The following is a 21,841-nucleotide window of genomic DNA, read 5'->3' as shown; positions in this document are numbered from 1 at the left end:
GACCATCCATAAAGACATGCAGATCCTATAGCAAAAACACTACAAGAAACATCTCTCTCATCTAGTCTCCACATCTCTCTTGCGTTCTCCACATCCAACAAAGAAAAGAGATAAATGCATCACCTTTTCATCACAAGAAAAATGAAGTACAAGTGATGAAAAATGACCACAAAAGAGTGACCTCCATAGCTCCAATAGATCTCAAAAATAATCTTATGTAAACCAAAACATCCAAGAAGATAACAAAGACCAAAGAAATAAATTGCAAATGATAAGCATGTAGCATGTCCTTCTACAAACACTTCTAAATTTCAACTATACCAAGTATGATCTCCTTCACGACCCCAAGAGAAAAGCCACAACAACATCCAAAACTATTCAACCTCAAGAGATCAAACATAACGTGATATCATGAATCTACATGGATGTAAGGCTCTCAAAGAAGATCAAGTAACTCCATTACCATTTTAGGAAATCAGCTGACTACTATCTCCTATTGTCATCATAAATGAAAATACACCTCAAGGAGATAACAATGTTATCCATCTCTCATAATGAATCCTCCAGAACCATCTAAATACAACTCAAGATCCATGAATATGAAAGAAAAGATAAAACACCTGAAGTAACATTAGGCAATACCTCTCAAGTGACAAACTACCAAGTAGACCAAGAGCGAGGAATGAGAATGCTTCTCAAAAATATGAAAGTCACCCTATCACTTATCCAAGAACAATCTCCTCATAGGTCTCTATTGAACTCACGTCCAACAAAGGTGTAGGATTCTCAGGCTTTCTATTGAAATTTAATCAAGGGTATACATCTTAACAACATGTCTATCATCTCAAGAGAACTCTAGCCTCACCTAACTCTCCAAGTATCCACAAGTAGTTGTAATCAATCACTCCACTGCAACATAGCATTGTCATGAAGTATCAAGCAAATGATCAAAATAATCAATACCAAGAAACTAAACCAAGATCAATGTCAAAGCTCCAACCATGGAATCAAGAACATAAACATGACATCATGATCTAAACCATCTCCTCCAAAGAGATAACATGCTTCATGTGATCATATCAAATAATAGTATCATGTCACTACTCTAAATTGATAATAAAGAGAAAACCATGACATAAAAGCCACCATGAAAATATATCAAATAAAAGCATAAACAACATCTCTACCAAGGACCCCTTGATTCCTAAAGATGTCAATATCTCCAATCACATGAAGATACCATCTCCAACTAGTGTACCAACAAAAGTGAAAGACCCTTTTGTAGCAATAGGATCTAAAGCATCCTCCAACATATACAACACTAAAGAAGATCATCCATCACCATATGATTGAAAAATAGAATCACTGCTAAAGCTCCCACTAAAATGTGATACTGAGCTATCTAAGCATATACCACACCATCTTCCAAATTTGAAATCATCTAGGTCCACACATCACATTGAATGAAACAAAGATCTCCACACTAAGGAAATTCACCATGCTACAAGACTCCATAATTGACTATCCAAGTACTCAAATATCATCCATCCTCTCATCCCAAAGTAGCCACACAAATGCACGAGTGACCACAAACAAGGCCAGCTAACAAGTATGCACCAAAATTGAATCAAATATGGTGGATATAGATCATCCACATCCAAGTTATCCCACCATAATTAAATGGGTGGCCTACCCAGCTGACTGCATAACTTGTAGATTCAATCATTGCAACATGCAAACCCAGTATCACATTAGTGACATATGCAAATGAGATCAAAGAGGATAATCATGTAGAAAATATGACTCAAACACCAGATCAAGAACAAATCTAATTTTCCAGTCATGTCCACATCGAGCACCATAGTTTAGGAATCCAACAAAGAATCACCATAGAAATGTTGAGTGACTAATCATGTACCAACATCTCCATGCAGAGAAAGAAAGAAAACTCCTCTCACCACGTACAAAGAATGCATGCATGTAGAACTACAATTATCTCGTCTGGTACCACTCTAAAGGAACAAGAGTCAAGAAAATAGCTCTTCAGTAGATCCAAAAAAACCACAAGTTTTTATTTAAGAATACAAAACCTTTAAAAAATATTGTGTTTAAGAATACCCATGCATATACACACCCACTTCTCATCTAGAAGACTCAAAGTTTGAAAACAAAATACCAAATAACTCAACCCATAATAATGGATTATCATAGATGAACATTGCCATAGGTTTTTTAGGAAAATCTATAAATCCCTTAGATCCAATGAACAAGAATCCAAGCCATGCATGTATAAGCATCCAAGAGGAAAAACATAGCACTGGAACTCCAGGTCTACTTGTAGACCAATTCCACAACCACTACTAGTTCATGCATCTAAGATAGATGGGCTATCTAGAAGCTTCCAGATCATCCAATGATCAATTCCATAACCTCTATGCATCTAGGTAACAAAAGAGACATATTCCAATACCAATGCATCAAGATTTATTTAGCTGTCAACCAAAAGCTCCAAATCAATGTCATTTCAACATGACCAATTCTATTTTCTCTATCTTCACCATCCTTCAAGAAATGTTTGTTGTCTCCTAAAAAATAAATCAATTGCAAGACTTCTACTCATCCAAGGATTAAGTATTAGCCAATTTCTTCAAAAAGATCTTCAAGCTTTGCAAGCTAAGAAATTTTAATAGAAGAAATACCCAGAACTAGAAACATTGAGAATCCTCACATGCAAGCAACATGCAATTCACAAAATTAAGCTCTGCTACCAATTAAAGGGAAATGAGATCACCCCAAAAAGTCATCTAAGATCAGTATGCACATCTTGTATACAATAGTTCCTTGAATAGCTTCTAATAAGAAAATACGAGTGCATACTACTATGCCATAAAAGTGGAAACAAACATAGTTAAGTTTCCACAATTAAAACCTTAAAGGAAAGTGATTGCAATTTATCGATCTAAATAAATTTCAGTAGCATTACAACATTCAAATTATTATTCTCTAATCATAAAACTAGAAGAATAAGATAGAATAGAGAACATAGATATACGTGGGGAAAACCTTTCTAGGTAGAAACCCCACCCTCCAAACCATTAAGCTAATGTATTATTCAACAAAAAGTTACAATACATTTTCAGCTTTCACATGGAGATTTACATCTTGCTCCATTCTAGAGAAAATCTGACAACATAACCCTGTACAAATAACTTCTCATCTCTCTCTCTCTTAGTTCTCTACAACAATGCTTTGTACTTATAGAGTTTTCATATAAGAGGAAACAATTTCTAAAGCGTCTATATTCAATGCATCTACAAATTATTTTAGAAACTTCCTTATGCACAACCCTTGCATAAAACAAAGCATAAGAGAATAAATAGCCAAAAAATAGAAGCTTTCTATTTTTCTACTCTAAGCTTTTTCTTGTGGAAGAATCCAACTTCATTTAGCAACTTTCCAAGAAAGCACAAATACAAAAATAAATCGTGGTAAGGTTGAGTCACCTTATCCCAATAAAGGTAAGATCTCATTGCCCCCAAGAAAGATGCTCAATCTAGACCAAATAATGACATGGTAAAAGCTATTAAGGATGAACAAAATAGACTTAAAAATGTGGCAATTTTCTTTGTTTGTTTGGATATAAAAAAATTGTCAGCTAGAAAATTTCTTGATGACTGGTTGAAAAATGTGTGGGCAAAAAAACTTGGAATTGTAGTTAATTTTAGTAGAATGATTCAAAGGGGTATGTTTGTTATTTTTCTTAAGATACATACTATGCAGGAAAAGGTGTTAAATAAAGGCTTGTGGAATGTTGGGCAGACATTGTTTAGGGCCTTTCCATGGGTGTCGTGCTCTAAGCTAGAACAAGTCCCTACCAATTCTTCCCCTTTCTAAGTAGAATTGCAAAGTGTCCAACCTGAATTCTGGTCTTTCCTTCCACATTTTCTTAAGCCCTTCGAATCAGTTTTGTAGATTGAACAATCCAGGGTTACCCTCCTGCATTTGAATGTTAGAGCCCTAATTTCTTTAAATTTTGAAATTCCTTTCCTAGAAGAAATCTTTGTTAAAATTGAAAATTATAATTTTTGTTGGAAAATCCAAAAATTGGGTGATTTGGGAGCATGTTTCCACTGCGAAATGAATGGTCATAATAAGAGATAATGCCTTTTATTAAAAAACATTTACAAAGAATTTAATGGGAGCCCTAAAAAAATGTAAAATATTAATGGTAAGAAGGAAGATAGTAACAATAAGGTCAACTCTGTCTCAACAAATAATAATGAAGAAGTTAACAAGTCGATGAATGAAAACCTTATTGCTAATAATTTTGTTATTCACCATAACCCTTTGTATGATGATGATTATGTTGTTATTTAGGCTAATGAAAGTTTGTAGGGAAATCCCAAGAACCCTTTTGATTTAATACCCACATACATGCTTGTTGAAAGAGAGAAAGTTAATGAGGATAATGTGCCTAATTTGAATGCTCAATAGTTAGCATTGAAAAAATTTAACTTGAATGATAGTAGAGGTGTTTCTAAGTATCAGGGTTTGGGTGGAGTCAATAGCTCATCTATTCAAAGAGGCAAATTGCAAAATGCTTCTTCCTCAGAAAGTAACAATTTTGGCAGCAGGATTCCTGTAGAAAATACTAGTGATGGGTTTATTGAAGTTACAAAAAAAGAGAGAAAAAGGAAGACATATGAGAGAACCAATAGTGCTAAGTCCAGTGAAAGGAACAATAAAGCCAAAAGTGGTGTTGCCCCAAATGGTATTAACAGATTTTTAAAAGTAATAACTCCTAAATCTATTTAGAATGAATTTGCATCTATATAGTTGGAATGTTAGAGGTTTGGAAATGCCAGACAAAAAATATATTATTAGGAGTTGGTGTAAGAAGCTTATCAATAAAGACATTATTTGCCTTCAAGAAATTAAGATCACTGGTTACCATGCTTACAATACTCTAAAATTCATTTGGGATAAAGTCTCTTGCCTTTACTTTGGGCATCAAAGGGGTAAAGGTGGGGTGGCTTTACTCATTAATTCCTGATGAATGGATAGAATTGTTTCTCATAATTATTCTCCTTGTCACATAGCTATTTGGGCCATGTTTCAAATTAATGGATCTAATGTGGGAATTCGTAATATCTTTGCTCCTAATGACTATAGAGATAGGGCAATTTTGTGGGATTGGTTAGCAGATAATCTTCCTAAAGCAAATTGGATTATCCCCGAGGATTTCAATATGATGGAGAGCAGTCAAGATAAGAAGGGGGGCTCACATTTTAGGTGGAAAGGTAATGAATTATTCTTCTAATCTAAGTTCAAAAGAAGATTTTAGGTCCAAGACCCAATGGGTAAAGGGAAGAAGGATTTTAATGGTATTTGGTATACTTGGTGTAATAAGCAAGCCTTAAATAAGAGAGTTTATTGCAAACTTGATAGAATTTATGCAAATCCACAATCTTTTAAATTTGTTCATCCTCTCAATTGTACTCCAATTATGGTTTCTCCTGCTAGCATTTTGGACCATTCCCCTATATATGCATACATTTTACTTTCGTAGGATGATGGGGCAATTGTGGTTAGAAAGAAGGGTTTATTCAAGAAGAAGGCATTGACAGTACTTTATACATTATGACCAATTTTTGTAATAAAGATACTTCAGCTATTTGCAGATGGGTACTTAAAGTTGATCAATAGAAGAAAGTGATGCAAATTGTAGCCAAAGATAGGAGAAGGGAAGAAAATTTGTATCAGAAAAGATTAATTAATATTGAAAATGAATAACAAGGAAAGGGAAAGATATTGAATTGGAAAAAAAATTGATTAACACTTTCGAGAAGTTGAGGGACATCCAAAATAGTAAGATTTGTGGGCAAAAAGTTAGAGCTAAGGCCAATTGGTTAAAATATGGAGATAGGGGCTCCAAATATTTCTTTAACATCATCAAAGCTGAAGAGAGAATTGAGAAAATTGAAGTTATTTATACGAATAATGGTATTTCTAAGGATAACTAGGATATCATGGATGCTTTTTATCAGTTCTATTCTAAGTTGCTCAAGTCTAAATAGAATGCCAATAAAGTGAGAGATATGGATAAGTGTATGGATCTTATTCCTAGGAAAGTTTCTAGGAATCAAGTCAAGAATTTGAATGCTCCTATTAGTGTGCAAGAAATTAATGATACTATTCTTTCTATGGCTAATGGGATGGACTGCCTGTCAAGTTCTATAAAAAGAATATTGATTAGATTTTTAAAGATCTATTGGGAGTTTATAAAGAGGCCTTTGGGGTTGGTATGCTTTAAAGAAAGATATTAATAAAGGAGTTATCAAATTGTTTCCCAAAAGTGGGGCCAAGTATTAGGTGAAAAAATAGAGACCAACCACATTACTTAATTTGTCCTACAAGATTCTTGGTAAGCTGTTGACCAAAAGAATTGTTGGGTTGCTAGATAATATTGTTTCTATTTCTTAGACAAACTTTATTAAAGGTAGATATATTTTAGAGAACTTAATTACCAATTGGGAGGCCATAAAATGGGGAAAAACAATAGCTAGAATGTATGTATGGTGCTTTTAGATTTTGAGAAAGCTTATGATAGGATTGAGTGGAAATTCATGATTAGAGTTTTGGAAAGACTAGGGTTTCCTTCCTCTTTCTATAGATGGCTTAACATTTTGTTTAAGGATTCTAATATAGTTATTCAAGTTAATGGGGAGCTCTCCAAGTCCATTTGTTTAGGGAGATCCATCAAAAAAGGGTGCCCTCTTGCCCCATCTCTCTTTGTACTTGTTATTGATGTTTTATCTTATATTCTAAAGGCTAATGAGCTTGTTCCACCAGTGAAAGAAATTTCCTTACCTAATAATGATATTCTTCTTTTGGAGTAATTTTCTTATGATACTGCTATGTTTTTGGAGCTAAATGAAGGCAATTTTGAGATTATGATGTCTAGGATGCAACTATATTGTAGTGTGTCAAGTGCTAAAATTTCTACAGGGAAATCTTCTATCTTGGGATGGTCTGACTCCCCTCTAGATTGGATTAGAAATCAAGAGATGCAATAGTGTTTGCCCAAACACATAGTGAGGTATCTCAACATCTCATTTTCTATTGAACCTAATTTGAAAGATATGTGGAATTGGATTTATGCCAAGATAGAGGATAAATATTTAAAATGGTAGGCACATGTTTTGTCCATTGCTAGGAGGGCACAAGTTGTTCAAAAAGTTTTTTACTCATACACTATTTATTATGTTTCTGCTTGGTTGTTTGCTAAGTATCAAACTAATAGGATTGAGAAGACTTTGAGATATTTTCTATGGTTAGATGGTCTTGGTAATAAAAAGATACACAATGTCAAATGGGAGTGGTGTTGTTATCCAAAGAAATTAGGGGGTCTTGGCATTAGAGACATCAAGAATCAAGGAATTTCTTTGGTAGCCAAGTGGATTCTTAACTCTTTTTAGGGAAGTGAGCCATGGAAGATATTGAATCAAAATAGTATTACTAGGGCCATCATCAAAAAGGGTAAGCACTAGGGCAACATTCTTTTTTTGGATATTGTCCTTGGGGATTTTGATGTCAGAATTGTTGTTTCAAAGGTGTTTCACTCTATTTGGAAAGCCTAGGTCTAGGTGAGATTATTGATCTAATCAAGGTATGTTGTTGGAAAATATCATTCTTATTATTTAGTTAAAGAAAAATCTCTTTGGTTATGGGTGTATCTTAATGGGAAGTGAGTAGCTTTAACACAATGTTGCTCAACTAAAATTTGGAATAAAAATAACATTTTTTAAATTTAGGATGTGGTTATTGATCATCAAATGGTTTCTTGGGAGGATATTAAAAGTAAGTTCAATATTCCTAACACTCAAAAATAGACATGCACTTTGGTTAGCAAGGCTTTGGGTTCCTTATTCTTGGGTAAATATTTGAATTCTAATCAATTTATTGAATAACTTTGCTACCGAGATGGTGAGATGTTAAATGAGTTCTCTAGTAAACAAACTTACTATCTTCTTATTCATAAAATGGATATCTTTGATAGAATCATAGTAGATGGCTTTTCATTTTTTTTATATTTTGGCATTCTCATGTTGAGCTTAAGAAAGTTTGTTTTAGATGTATGTTTTTTCTTTAAAAACTCCTCGTGGGCTCTTTTTGTCCAATAATGGTAAGTAACATATTGTGTGTTCATTATGCAATTGTGATGAAACTTTTGAGCACCTATTCTTTGAATGTAAGTTTTCTTGTAGCATTTGGTCTATTTTCTTTGGTAACCCCTTGTTTGGAATCATAACCTAGTCTTTCTTGGCAGGAGATCCTCACTAGTTGTTTTAAGTCATTTTACCTTAAAATGAATACTTTTTGGTTCACTCTTACTAATGAAGTTGTGTGGTTTGGCAAAGGAATGATGAGATTTTTTAACGAAGACAACATGACCTTACTAGTTTTTTTTAAAACTCACCCTTCTCTTCATTTCTTCTCAGGTTATAGCTATTATTGAGGTCCCAAAAGAAATATTCTTGGATTCATTGAGATTCTTGGATTTGTAGAAAGAAAATAATATGGTGCTATTCAAAGAAGATGTACTCATGGCCAATATTCTGATGCAAGAGATGCAAGAGCTGGAGATTACCAACAACGATGATAGAAGTGAAGCCGTGATTGCTAGCTTAGCTGATACTAATGATTATCAATAGGAGAATGATCAATATAATCAATATAGTAATAGTGAAGAGGATAATGTTATTAGACCTCTTGAGAATGATGTCTATGATGATGGTTGGAACTTCAACAATATCAATCTCAATAGCAGCCCAAAGGATGTTTGGGACTAACTAGTTTTAAGTTGAATAGCTCTCTTTTGTACATAACTAAACATGCATTATATAATTGTGTTATGTCTAGCTTAATTATTTTTGGTAGCTGGCTCAGTTTAGTTGGTGGTCTTGTTAACTTGAAAATACCATTTGTAGATTCTATTTTGGTGGAATCTAGATTTTGGCCTAATGTAATCTAATTTTTTTTGATCCTTTATAATTAATAGAAAAAAACAATAAGTAATTTTCATAAATGTTAGCTCATGATCTACATCAGTTGACAAGCATAAGAGCTAGTTCAACCAAGTTCAACCTTGTTCTAGAGACTCGAAGGCCTTCAAAATTGAGCTCAAAGGTTTTGTATCCAAAATCCTCAATAACTACTACAATACATATGGTATGACAAAGTAACTCCATTGATAGACTAATATGATTAAAATAAACCTCCACCTATTAGATCAAAACATTCTAAGATCATATGATCGACTTCCTAAATATAGTAAGTTTCAATAAAAATAACTGTACTGAAATATCCCTTATTGAAAATGAAAAAAACATAGAAATTTTTGCTTGATGCAAGATTTCCCTTACACCTAGGATGCTCCTGCATTAGACACCTATGGTAATTTGAGAAGTGAAATTATCATTTCTTAGTTAGTTAGAGGAAAACTAAGATGGCCAACCTCTTCCCTTACTAGCCATGACGAATCTTCTAGTGGCTTCTCCTTTCATTTGACTAGGATCTTTTCATAGGTTTTGCTCCATTTACTTCTACCAACATGAGTGCCTAGTATCTCCTCAATCTCCTTTGTAGCTAAAGTAGTTGGTGGAATACTCCAATACACTTTTGCAACCTTGTCTCCATTGCCTCCTTCATAATATTCTATTAGACCTGAAATGTTAAATGCTAGTGAAATATTTAGTTCAATAGGAAACTCTACTTCATAGCCATTTCCATAATCATGCTTTTTTAGTATTTTGCGTGGTCCAAACTTCTTCATTTTAGCTTATTATATGTACATGTGATCAAAATCTCTCCTTCCTCAAATGAACTATGAATTCATCTCTGAACTGAATTCCTTATACCTCAATTTCTCATATTCCTTAGCCTTTCATTGTGTATTCATCTTTATAATGTGTTTCCTAACCTCCTTATGGATGTTCTTCAAATGTTTTGTGAAATCCCTCACCTGAGCACTACTTATCTCCCCCTTACCCAACTTTCTCAATTCAAAAGAATTTTTGATACTATTCCTATATACATTATGGAATGGCTATTTACCTGTACTCCTCTTGACATAATTATTATATGAAAATTATGTCTATGGTAAAATTAGATTCCATCCTTTTGGATTATCTCCAACCTAACATCTTAGCAAGTTCCCCAAACTCTTATTCACAAATTTTGTCTACCCATCAATCTATGGACGATGTGATGAGTTGAAATTTAAATATGTCTTCAATTTCTTCCATAATTAATGCGACAAATTCCCAACAAACTTGGTATCTCGATCTAAAACTACATTCTTTGTCAGAACATATAGTCTCATCACCTCTCTAAAAAACAACTCTACCACATGAAAAATGTCACTAATCTTCTTGTAGGGAATGAAATATGCCATCTTTGAAAACTTGTCAACCACCACAAATATTGAATCATGCCCTTTTTGACTCCTTAGTAAACCAAAAATGAAACCCATGCCAACATGGTCCCATATATTTTCTACTACATGTAATGGCTAATACAATCTTGTATTTTGCTTCACTCCTTTTTCCATCTGACATACTCTACAACACTATACAAATTTCTTAACATTTTGTTGCAACTATGGCTAGTAATAATTCTTAGCAACCAAAGAAAATGTTTTATCCCTACCAAAAATTATAGATGATCCTCCACTATGCTTCTCCTTGATGAGATTCTCTCTTGTATAAATTCTTGGAACACATATCTGACTTCCTTTGAATGTCATACCATCCTAGATTCTTAAATCCAATCACTTTATCTAGTCAAGTGTAGTAGTTCATGTACAAGCTTTTAGAAGCTTTACAAGTTTCTCCAAAATCAAGATCTTTTGGATACAAATTCTTGAGTTCCTTGAACCCAACCACTTGAATCTCCATCTCTATCAACATTATCTCTCTTCTACTAAGAGAATTTGTAATTCTGTTAGACTTCCCACTTTAGTTTTTGAAAATAAATTTAAAAATATGGAAAAAATAACCCATTTCAAATGCATTTGGTTGAGTTTTCCTTGACTATTCAAATATTGCAAATCTTGATGATCACCATAAAAAAAAAAAACTCCTTAGGTAGAAGATAGTGTGCTTACTTCTTCAATGTCTAAACTATAGCACAAGACTCTTGATTATAAATAGAATACTTACTTTTGGAATCATTCAACATCTCACAAAATAAGAAACATTTCTACCTTCTTGGCTCAAAACAACTCCTATTATAGTACCAATAGCATCATAGTATACTTGAAACACCTTGTTAAAATCTAGAAGTGCTAAAATAGTTTTTTCTATAAATTTCTGTTTCAACAAATTGAAACTCTTATTTTATCCTATAGCCCACTTCACTCTTTTATATCCCCTCTCATTATTTCAATCAAGGGTCCAAAAATATTGTTAAAAGCTCTCATAAAATTTCTATAAAAACAAGCTAGTCCATGAAAAGATCTTACCTTAGTAACACTCCTTGGTGTTGATTTTAGATTAGTTTTGATAAGTGAGTGTCAACTCACTTAAGCCATTTACTCAGTTCATGCCGAACTAGTAATACATACTAAGCACAACATGTAAATATTGGACCATGCTGAGTTGCAATGAGTGCCAAGTCACTCATGTGTCAAGTCACTTAGGTTTTGAGTAGATAGACCATGACGAGTGATTTAGGAGCTAAGTAAACAATGGATGCCAAGTAATGCAGGTGCCAAGTCATAGTATACAAAATAGTGCATGCTGAGCATGAACGAATTCATATGCCATGTGACACAGTTTTGACATATTTATTTGTAATGGCACAAAAAAATATGTAAACCATTTTTGAGTTAACTTAAGATTATATTTTAATATTATGGAGATAAGGATGAATCTATATTTGGATGTCCTATGCAATTACATGCAACCAATCAGAAAAGGGAAGGTTTAAGCAAAAAAAATGGATGAATCTTAGTAGTAGATTCATACCTAACCCTAAGCCACCTAAGTCTTCTTAAGGAGGATGAATTCCTAAACTCTTTATGGGTGTATGATCAAATTGAAGGAGAAAACAAGATAGTTTGTAGAGCATTCAAGGTGACATAGAAGTGAGAGTGAATTGAAGAATTAGTTAGGGAAGAATAGAGGATAAAGAAAAGGATATAGCATTGAGACATTTGATCATGAAGGATCAATAAGATATTTTGTAGAGGTGATCTATTATCAGGCAAGCAAGTGCCAATCGTAGGATCTATGCTGAGACATTTTAATAGGTTATTTTAGTTAAATCTCTTAACACAGTAGTCCTAACAGGTTATATAAAATTCTTTAACAAGGTGCTTACTTAGTTGTAAGTTGATGTCCTCTAACTAGGCACACTTCTAACAGGGTGTTGAAATCCTCTAACAAGGTGAGACCTGATAGTCTTTGTAAGCCTTTAACAGGGTAGACTTTTCATAGGGTAGATCATATTTCATGATCAAATCATTGTAACCTTCATTTGATACACTTTATTATTGCAGTAGTGAAGATTTGTGGGTGTCATCCCCACCCTAATTTTACCTTCGCACTTGGAGGTTTTTGGGCAATCATATTTGGTGTTATGTGTGTGAATGCTTATATTATTATGTGATTTAGATGCATATGCTCTACATATTATTTTAGTTTATTTATGCATGTAATGAATGAATGGTGAAAGTTTTGTGGGTCCAAGTTTAAACAACTGATTCACCCCTCACCCCCCCATCTTAGAAGTTTACTCTTTCCCCTTTTAATTCCAACAATTGTTATCAGAGCCTTGTTATTTGAAACAAAAGCTTTGCAACTTTGAGGAAAGATCTTGAAATGGAAGTCTAGAAGTTAGGAAAAACTATTGAGAACTAGGAGATTGAAATACATCTCATACTAAATCAACTGAATGAAGTAAGAGAGGAACTAAATAAATCCTTGAAGAGAAGGGAAGAGATTGCTATTGTAGAGAATGACACACTATACAAGGAGATAGACACTACCAAGCTATTTGCAGATGGTGACCAATGAATTTGATGTAGTTGTTGTAGATCTAATGGAAAAGAATAGAATCCAAGCTAAAGAAATAAAAAATCTCAAGCTAGAGAAAGAATCATGAGCTATACTACTATGTGAGGTGATTGAACAAATGAAGAAGGTTATGGAAGATAAAGCCATGATTGAAGAAGATAAAATAATTCTAGCCAATAGATTGGAAGAGAAGTCAACAAAGTTAACCAAGGTTTTCAACATGCAATTGGATACTCTAAGTCAAATGATAAATGCCAACTATGAGTTGAATTTCAAGGACATTGAGATAACTACATTGAAGTTGGAAAAAGAACAATTTCAAAGTGACCTAAAAAGAGAAAAGGAATTTTTTGAAAGTTTCAACAAGCCAAATGAAGCCATCAAATACTTTGAGCAATTATTGAGATCTCTTAGACCTAACAATGATACATTAGGATTGGGCTACATAAGCCCTAAAGAAGGAGAATCATCCAAACTTGCAGAAAAAAGGAACATCAAAGGTAAGAACTCCAAACCTACTTTTCATAATTGTGGTAAGAATGGACATAATGCTAATGTTTGTAGGAGAAAAAATACAAATCAAAATGTCAAGCCTAAGAACATGAATTATTGTCATAAGTGCAACAAGCAAGGTCATCAGGCACATGAATGTAGAACCAAAACCATGCAAAAACAAAGATTTGAAGGATATTGCTACAACTGTTAGAAGTATAGACATAGAGCTTTAGAAGGAAAATCCAAATCCATGTGGTCATCAAACAAGCCAACAAAGGTAAGAAACATTGGGAACTCCTACAATTGGGATTATAATACAAGATATAGCTATCATTATTGTCAAGAATATGAACATATTCCTGAGAATTGTATTAGGACACACTATAGTGGTAACTAAAAAAGGTGGTTGAGTCAAACCACATGTTTTAGCTATTTGAAGATTGGTCACATTAGTAAATACTACCCAACTAGGTCAAATGCACCAAGCTATGAATTTGATAAAGGTAAAGGCAAGGTAGATGTTGAACACATCAGAGATGAAATGAACAAGACATGGAAGAAGAAAGATGCTTGCAACACATCAAATGGAGAAGGGATCACACCTCATCAAACTAGGAAAACAGGAGGTATGTGGGATTGACATTTAAAGGTTATATCATGCATCAATTCCAAAAGGATATAGTACTAAAAGGATTAAATTAGCATTAATAAAGATGTAAGATGTTGTTAGAAATTCAAGAATTTTTTTTCAATTTTTTCATGTTGTTGCCAAGTATGAAACATTTCCTATGTATGTTGAGCAGAAACTTAGTTGATGCTGAGTTGCTAGAATAGCTAGTGGATGTTGAACTCATAGTAGGTATCGAGTAATGGAAACATCAATGGATGCTAAGTGAACCCAAAAATGGTTGTTGCTAAGCTTACAACTATTTAAGTACTTAGCATTTAATCCAAGGTTTTCAGAGGGCATATGATCAATTTGAGCTCATTTCTTCATCATTTTGAAATCGAGAAAGAGCAAGAAGAGCTAGTAGCGACCTAAAATTTGTCAAAAGTGATTATAGAAGATTTGTGCTGAGATTCATCATTAGTTTGATAGATTTTTAAAGGTATTTATCAAAAGCCAAGTTACATAGTTTTAATTTTCATAAACCCTAGTTTGACAAGATGGCATCTAGCTCAAAAAATGTGGAAGGGAAAGAAGTTTGAAATGTTTAGCTTGTCAGTAATGAAGTTAAGCAACCTATATTTAAGATCATTCCTGACATCGCCTATAAACAAGACCCTTCTAGTGCATTATCCATGATTTTGCCAAATGTGATCATTGTGCAAGATGTGACAAAATGCTACAATTGTAAGATAGGAAACATTGATGACATGGAGATAAGAGGTGCGTACAATAGATTGTTTGAAAATAGTGTTCTAAAGGAAAAATACAAAATTGTTGAGAAAAAGGGTTTGACATAAGCCCTAGATTTTTTGAATGTATTTAAGACTAAGTGTTAAGAATTGTGCTAAGCTAAATTCATGATGGTTCCTTGTCGCTAGATGGTGGACAAATCAAAATAACCAAGAGAATAATTCATAGGGTTACTAGCTACCCAACCCTAGTTTTCCATAGCAATGCAGGGTACACTATTCAATCTATAGTTGGGTAGCTAGAATACATTTCTCTCATTTGGTACTATAGGATGGAAGAAAAATAGATCAATTGTAGTATAGATTCAGGGTAGCTAGTTTTCCTTATAGCTCCAAGGTTCTCCATCAAGAGTGCACAATGCAAGTTTGTATATTCATTTATGTATAGAATACACTTCTCTCATTTGGTACTATAGGATGGAAGACAAATAGATCAATTGTAGTATAGACTAATGAGTACATTGAGAAATTAGGTGAAAAATTTGAAACTATAATGCCTAGTTATTTTGAAGATCTTAAGAAGGAAATGAAGCAGAGAATCAGGATTCCATTTTTCTTAGTGGATAAAGATTATGCTAATGCATGTTTTCTTGTTGATGTTGACTATACATTTGTGCAAGCTACCACACCAAGGGTAAGATGGTTTAGACCCTTAGGTTATGAGGTAAATGTAGATGAAGCCTCAATAGCCATAACAACTCTACTTGCAAAGGAAGTATAAGATTGCTAAAGTCTTTGGAAACTATGAGATGGTGAAATCAAATATTTCCATGGAATTAAAGACTACCTCCACACTCAAGAAGAAGGATAAGCTGGTTAAGAAGCTAAAATAAATGTTTGGAGAAGATGCAGAAGAAGAAGAAGAAGAGGAAGAAGAAGAGGATGAAGAGGAGGAACAAACACAAGCACAAGAACCCCTAGCTCTGACTCAAGGCATGGGAGAATATAAGGTAAAAGAGGAGACTGCAAGTGTTGAGGGAGAAGAAGCCAAGGAAGCACCTGCACCACTACTATGTCAAAGAAGAGAAAGGTAGAGGCATAACCAGTGGCAAAGGCAAAGAAAATTGTAAAACCTAGCCAAGCCAAGCCTACCACACCAACCACAAGAGCCAACACACGTGCAACTACCCAAAAGGTGAAAGAAAAGACCAAGAAAACTAAACAAGGTGGACAACAATTGGAAAGACATAGAAGGAAGTATGTGGCACAACCACATTTTAATGAAGGGAAGACAAAATCAGATGATAACAATAAATTCAAGGTGGTGAGTCACAATCCTCTCTCTGATCTTGAGAACTTATGTGAAAATGTCAAGAGCAATGTTGATTTATCTAGTTTTAGACATATTGGTTTTGATAAACTGGGAAAAGAAGAGAAAAACCAAGTGGAAGAGGCATTATATGCCATGATGTTAAAGTTTAAGAATAGTCCACTAGAATTTTCCAAATCTATACCAAAAGGCCTATATGATATTGTTGAGCAAAAATGACATCATTGTCTGAATGTGGAAAGAAAAATAAGGGAGACAACATTAGAAAAAGTAGTGCCAAAGTTGAAAAAGGGAAAAATTGCTAAGGCTGCTAAGAAATATGTAGCTAGGTTCACACCTAAATATAGAGCCTTTAGCATTCTCCAAAATAACATCGAGGATGTTGTGAAAAAGGGAACACAAATCTGGAAACTCATTTATGGGTTGACCACTATGAAGCAAGGAGAAGCTAACCCTTTAGAGGGTAGACATGATGATAAGGATGATGACAATGATGATGAAAAGGAAGATGATGATAAAGACAATATAGTTGGGGGAGAAATAGAAGAGAAAAATGATGACAAGACAACAATTGAGTAGCAACAAGATGAATAGAGTGAATAGGACACATAGGTGTCGAGTGAGTAGGACACACAAGTGTTGAGTGTCAGTCTTCCTCATGACACAACCAAGATAGCCAAAACCATAATTGTTAAGAATTTTTCTAATGCATCAGCTTAGAGCACCGATCCTTTGACTGTGGAAGATTTGAACAAGATTTTACATCAATCTACTCTACAAGAAAAACTATGTGGTAATCATATTTTGGTTAGTGTAGAAGAATTACAGAAGGCAGTGATTGAAGTTACAAGGGAGAAGGTGAATCCAAAAGAACCATCTTCAATCATCCCTTTAGTTACCAATGTACAAACTTTAATTCAAACAACAGTAGATACATCCACCAAGGTTATTACAAGTGTTACAATTGAGAAGAAGGTAGAAGAGAAAGACACTACTACACTTCAACACCAAGAAATAGGACAAATAGATTCATTTGTACCTATAGCATAGGAACAAGGTGCTAAGAAATCCATAATGATAGACTAGGGCAAGCCTAAAGAGAGTGAGCAAACAGCAAAGGTGAAGGAACAAGTGGCCATCCAAGCACTGGTAGCCCTACCAACATGTACCACTACTTCTACTCAAACTCTTCAAAGGCCAAGCATAGAATCCATTCCATTGCAAATCTCAGTGCCAAGCCCTAGCTCATCAAATGTAGAAAAGGTAATCCATTATGGAGACATAAGCCTTGATGAAGAAATTGTTATTCCAAATAATGACTATGATACTATGACATTGGAGTAAATTGGCATTTTGCAACAAGCCTTAGAGAGGAAAAAGCATCGAGAAATGCTTAGGAGAGAACACAGGCATAAGCAAGCACTCAAAGATATCAAAGACATATTTTTAGATGCATTTAGCTTGCCAAATCCTAAAGAGACCAAGACACTCATAGAACAAGTAACTAATATAATCGAAAAGGTCACAAATCAAGACCTTGATACAAATGCAAAACTCTTAGAGTGGTCTGAAAAGAACTTTCAAGGCAAGATAAATGAGAAAATATCTATTGAGATAGCACTACAACAAGTTGCATTGGTAACAAAGGTTGAGGATGTAAAAAAGTTACTTGAGAATATATTCTAACTATACACAAAACTATGTAATCCTACACTCTTCACCCAAGAGACTAGAAGTCACATTTTGAGTCTAGAGAGAAAAGTATCTACATTAGGTGCAAGCCTACCATCAAATCTAGCTCAGAGTGAGAAGCATTTCAAAACATTCCTTTAGACACATAGAGTTAGTTAGTTGTCTTAGCAGCAGATAAGGCTAATATTAGAGCCAAGATGACAAGTATTCAGGCTATCCTCACCCCTCATATGAAGATAATGCACAAGGAACTAGGCTATGCTAAGACCTTACTGAAGAAACACCCCATTCTTTCTACTTTAGATGGTCTAGTACACCTTACTATCGAGCTTGCAATCAAAATTAAATCATTGGATGTTGCATGTGACAACTAAGATGCAACTCTAAGTATAATAATGGATGTCCACAAATCATTTTTGGACAAACACACCATAGGTGTATAACCCATTTGACATAAGTGTCTAAAAGGGGGAGATATAGTACATGGGAAGTTATAATAAAGGCAAAGATATAATATAGGGGAAGATAAAATAAAGGGGGAGTTATGAGGTGATATACATTTTTGGAGAGAAAACAGTGAACATATAAAGATATTAGCTAAGAGAGAGCATATGAGATGAAAGTATTTTTGGAGAGAAAGTAGTGAATAGATACAAATATCAACTAAGACAGAGCATATCAAATGAAAGAGTATCAGATGTAGCACATTGAAGTTGAAGGGAGCATAGATTTTGGATACAAATTAGACATATTAAATTAGTGGGAGTTATAAAATTTTGAGGTATACAAGTTAATGCAAAATTTTGAAATTTTGAAGTTTTGTATATATGTCAAGCCATGAATATGTTATACTCAAGGGATTAAAGTTGATCATGAATATTCAAATGTTTTTGAAACTCATGTCAAAGGGGGAGATTGCTGATCTCATATTGGTTTTGACAAGTGAGTGTCAACACACTTAAGCCATCTACTCAATTCATGCCAAACTAGTAATACATGCCAAGCACAACATGTAAATATTAGACCATGCCAAGTTGTAATGAGTGCCGAGTCACTCATGTGCTGCTAAGAAGATAGACCATGCTGAGTAATTCAGGAGTTAAGTAAATAGTGGATGCTAAGTAATGCAGGTGCCAAGTCATAGTATAAAAAACAATGCATGCCGAGCATCAAAGACTTCAAATGTTGAGTGACACAATTTTGACATATTTTTTTGTAATGCCACAAACAACTATGTAAACCATTCTTGAGATGACTTAAGATTATATTTTGATATTATGGAGATAAGGATGAATCTATATTTGGATTTCTTATGCAATTACATGTAACCAATCAAAAAAAGGGAATGTTTAAGTGGAAAAATGGATGAATCTTAGTTGTAGATTCATACCTAACCCTAAGCCACCTAAGTCTTCTTAAGGAGGATGAAGCTCTAAACTCTTTATGGGTGTATGATCAAATTGGCTGAGTGAACAAGATAGTTTGTAGAGCATTCAAGGTGACTTATAAGTGAAAGTGAATTGCAAAATCAATTAGGGAAGAATAGAGGATAAAGAAAAGGATACAACATTGAGACATCTAATAATCAAGGATCAATAAGATATTGTGTAGAGGTGATCTGTTATCAGGCAAGCAAGTGCCAATTGTAGGATCTTTGCTGAGACATTTTAACAAGTGATTTCAGTTAAATATCTTAATAGAGTATTTCTAACAGGCTGTATGAAATCCATTAACAGGGTGCTTACTTAGTTGTAAGTTGAAGTCCTTGAACCAAGAACACTTCTAATAGGGTGTTGAAATCCTCTAACAAGGTGAGACCTAATTATATTTGTAAGCCTTTAATAGGGTAGACCTTTCACAAGATAGATCATGTTTCATGGTCAAATCATTGTAACATGCATTGGATACACTTAATTGCTGCAGTACTTAAGATTTGTGGGTGTTATCCCCACCCCAATTTTACCTTGTCACTTGGAGGGTTTCTGGGTAATCATATCTAGTGTTATGTATGTGAATGCTTATATGGTTACATCATTTAGATGCATAGGCTTTACATGTTATTTTAGTTTATTTATGCATGTAATTAATGAATGGTGAAAGTTTTATGGGTCCAAGTTTAAACTATTGATTCACCCTCCCCTTAGAAGTTTACTCTTTCCCCTTGTAATTCCAACACTTGGAGTATACCGTTTGAGGATATCCTTCACTTTCTTAGGGTCTATTTTTATACCTTCTAAAACTACAAATCCAAGGTATGCCAAGTCCTTTATAAACTTTATTTCTTCAAATTTTTTTGACAATTCTTATTCCCTCAACTTCTCAAACACCTTATGAATATGCATGATATGCTCCTTCAATTTATTACTAAAGATCAAAATATCATTAAGGTAAACAATGAAAAACTTACTCAAAAACTCCTTCAGTACCTAATTCACGAGTTGCATGAAAGTGCTTGGTGCCTTAGTTATCCCAAAAGATAAAACTAACCACTCATACAATCCTTCTTTTGTCTTGAAGGTTGTCATCCACTCATCCCTATCTCTAATTTAAATATGAGGATACATACTCTTTAGATATATCTTTTAGAAATACACAACTCCACTTAAATAGTCCATAATATCATCTATCCTTGGCAATGGAAATATGTACTTGATTGTGATCATGTTGATAGCTCAAGAATCTATAGACATCATCCATTCTTCACTCTTCTTCAGTACTAATATTTTTGGTACATCACATAGACTCATACTCTCTTAAATCAACCATTTTTGTAACAACTTGGATTGCACTTGTTTGTTCAACTCATCAATTTGAGCTCATGTCATTCTGTGTACTACCTTCTTTGGAAAACAAGCTCCTAAAATCTAGTCAATTAGTGATTATTCTTTTTCACTGGTGGTAGTCCATTAGGCACATTATTAGATACAATATATGGAAACTCTTCCAACAAATCTACAACTTTTACATCTACTTCTTCTACTTCTTCTTTACCATCTTTTGGAATTGTAGAAAAACACATATGCTTGTGCCTCATACCCTCTATGAACTTATTTCCTTCAAAAAGAAAAATTCTAGCAGTAGTACATATGTTTTCATCAGTATCCTTCAATGGGTTCATCTTATGTTTTACTGCATCCTTTGTTTGAGTGTAGGTATTCACACGGCCATCATGTACAACATGCTTGTCAAACTACCATGGTCTACCTAGTAACATATGATATATGTCTATAGGTATGATTTCACAAAGAACATCATCCTAGTATCTTTTAATATTTAATTTTAGAATGCATTGTTCATTGACCATGAACTTGTGTTCATCCTACACCTAAACAATATGGTGTGGACACAAGTATTTATACCTCTTGATATTTAACTTTGTGACCATATTTTGTGTCTCTAGATTATCAATTGTTGCACCATCAATGATCATAACACATTGCTTATCTTCATAGTTGCATCTTGTATGAAAAAAGTGCCTCCTTTGATTAGGTCCATTCTCACCACTCATCAGGATTGTTCTATTAACTAACACTAGTTCTCTTTCAACATCTTCAGAATGTAATTTTTGATTTATGAGGATCACTGCAAATGTACTAAGAACTACCATTACATTTGGTATGTATTTTTTAAATGCAACTTCCTCTGACATTTATATTGAGCATAGGATATGAATAGACATGTCCCTTCATGGGACATGTCTATTTGATAATCAGATACTTAATATTAATCATGATATATTTATTTTTTAATGTATACATATATATAATATATATATATATATAATTATTATATTAATTTCTCTCAAATAATAATAAACTTACATATATAAAATATATATAATATATGATGAACACACATATGTAAAGGATAAAAACATTTGAATTAA

The sequence above is a fragment of the Cupressus sempervirens genome, chromosome 8, assembly GCF_028749045.1.
Source record: "Cupressus sempervirens isolate cs-2001-9-10 chromosome 8, ASM2874904v1, whole genome shotgun sequence".
Lineage (NCBI taxonomy): Eukaryota > Viridiplantae > Streptophyta > Pinopsida > Cupressales > Cupressaceae > Cupressus > Cupressus sempervirens.
The sequence above is the reverse complement of the archived record's forward strand: the minus strand, read 5'-3'. Positions refer to the sequence as shown.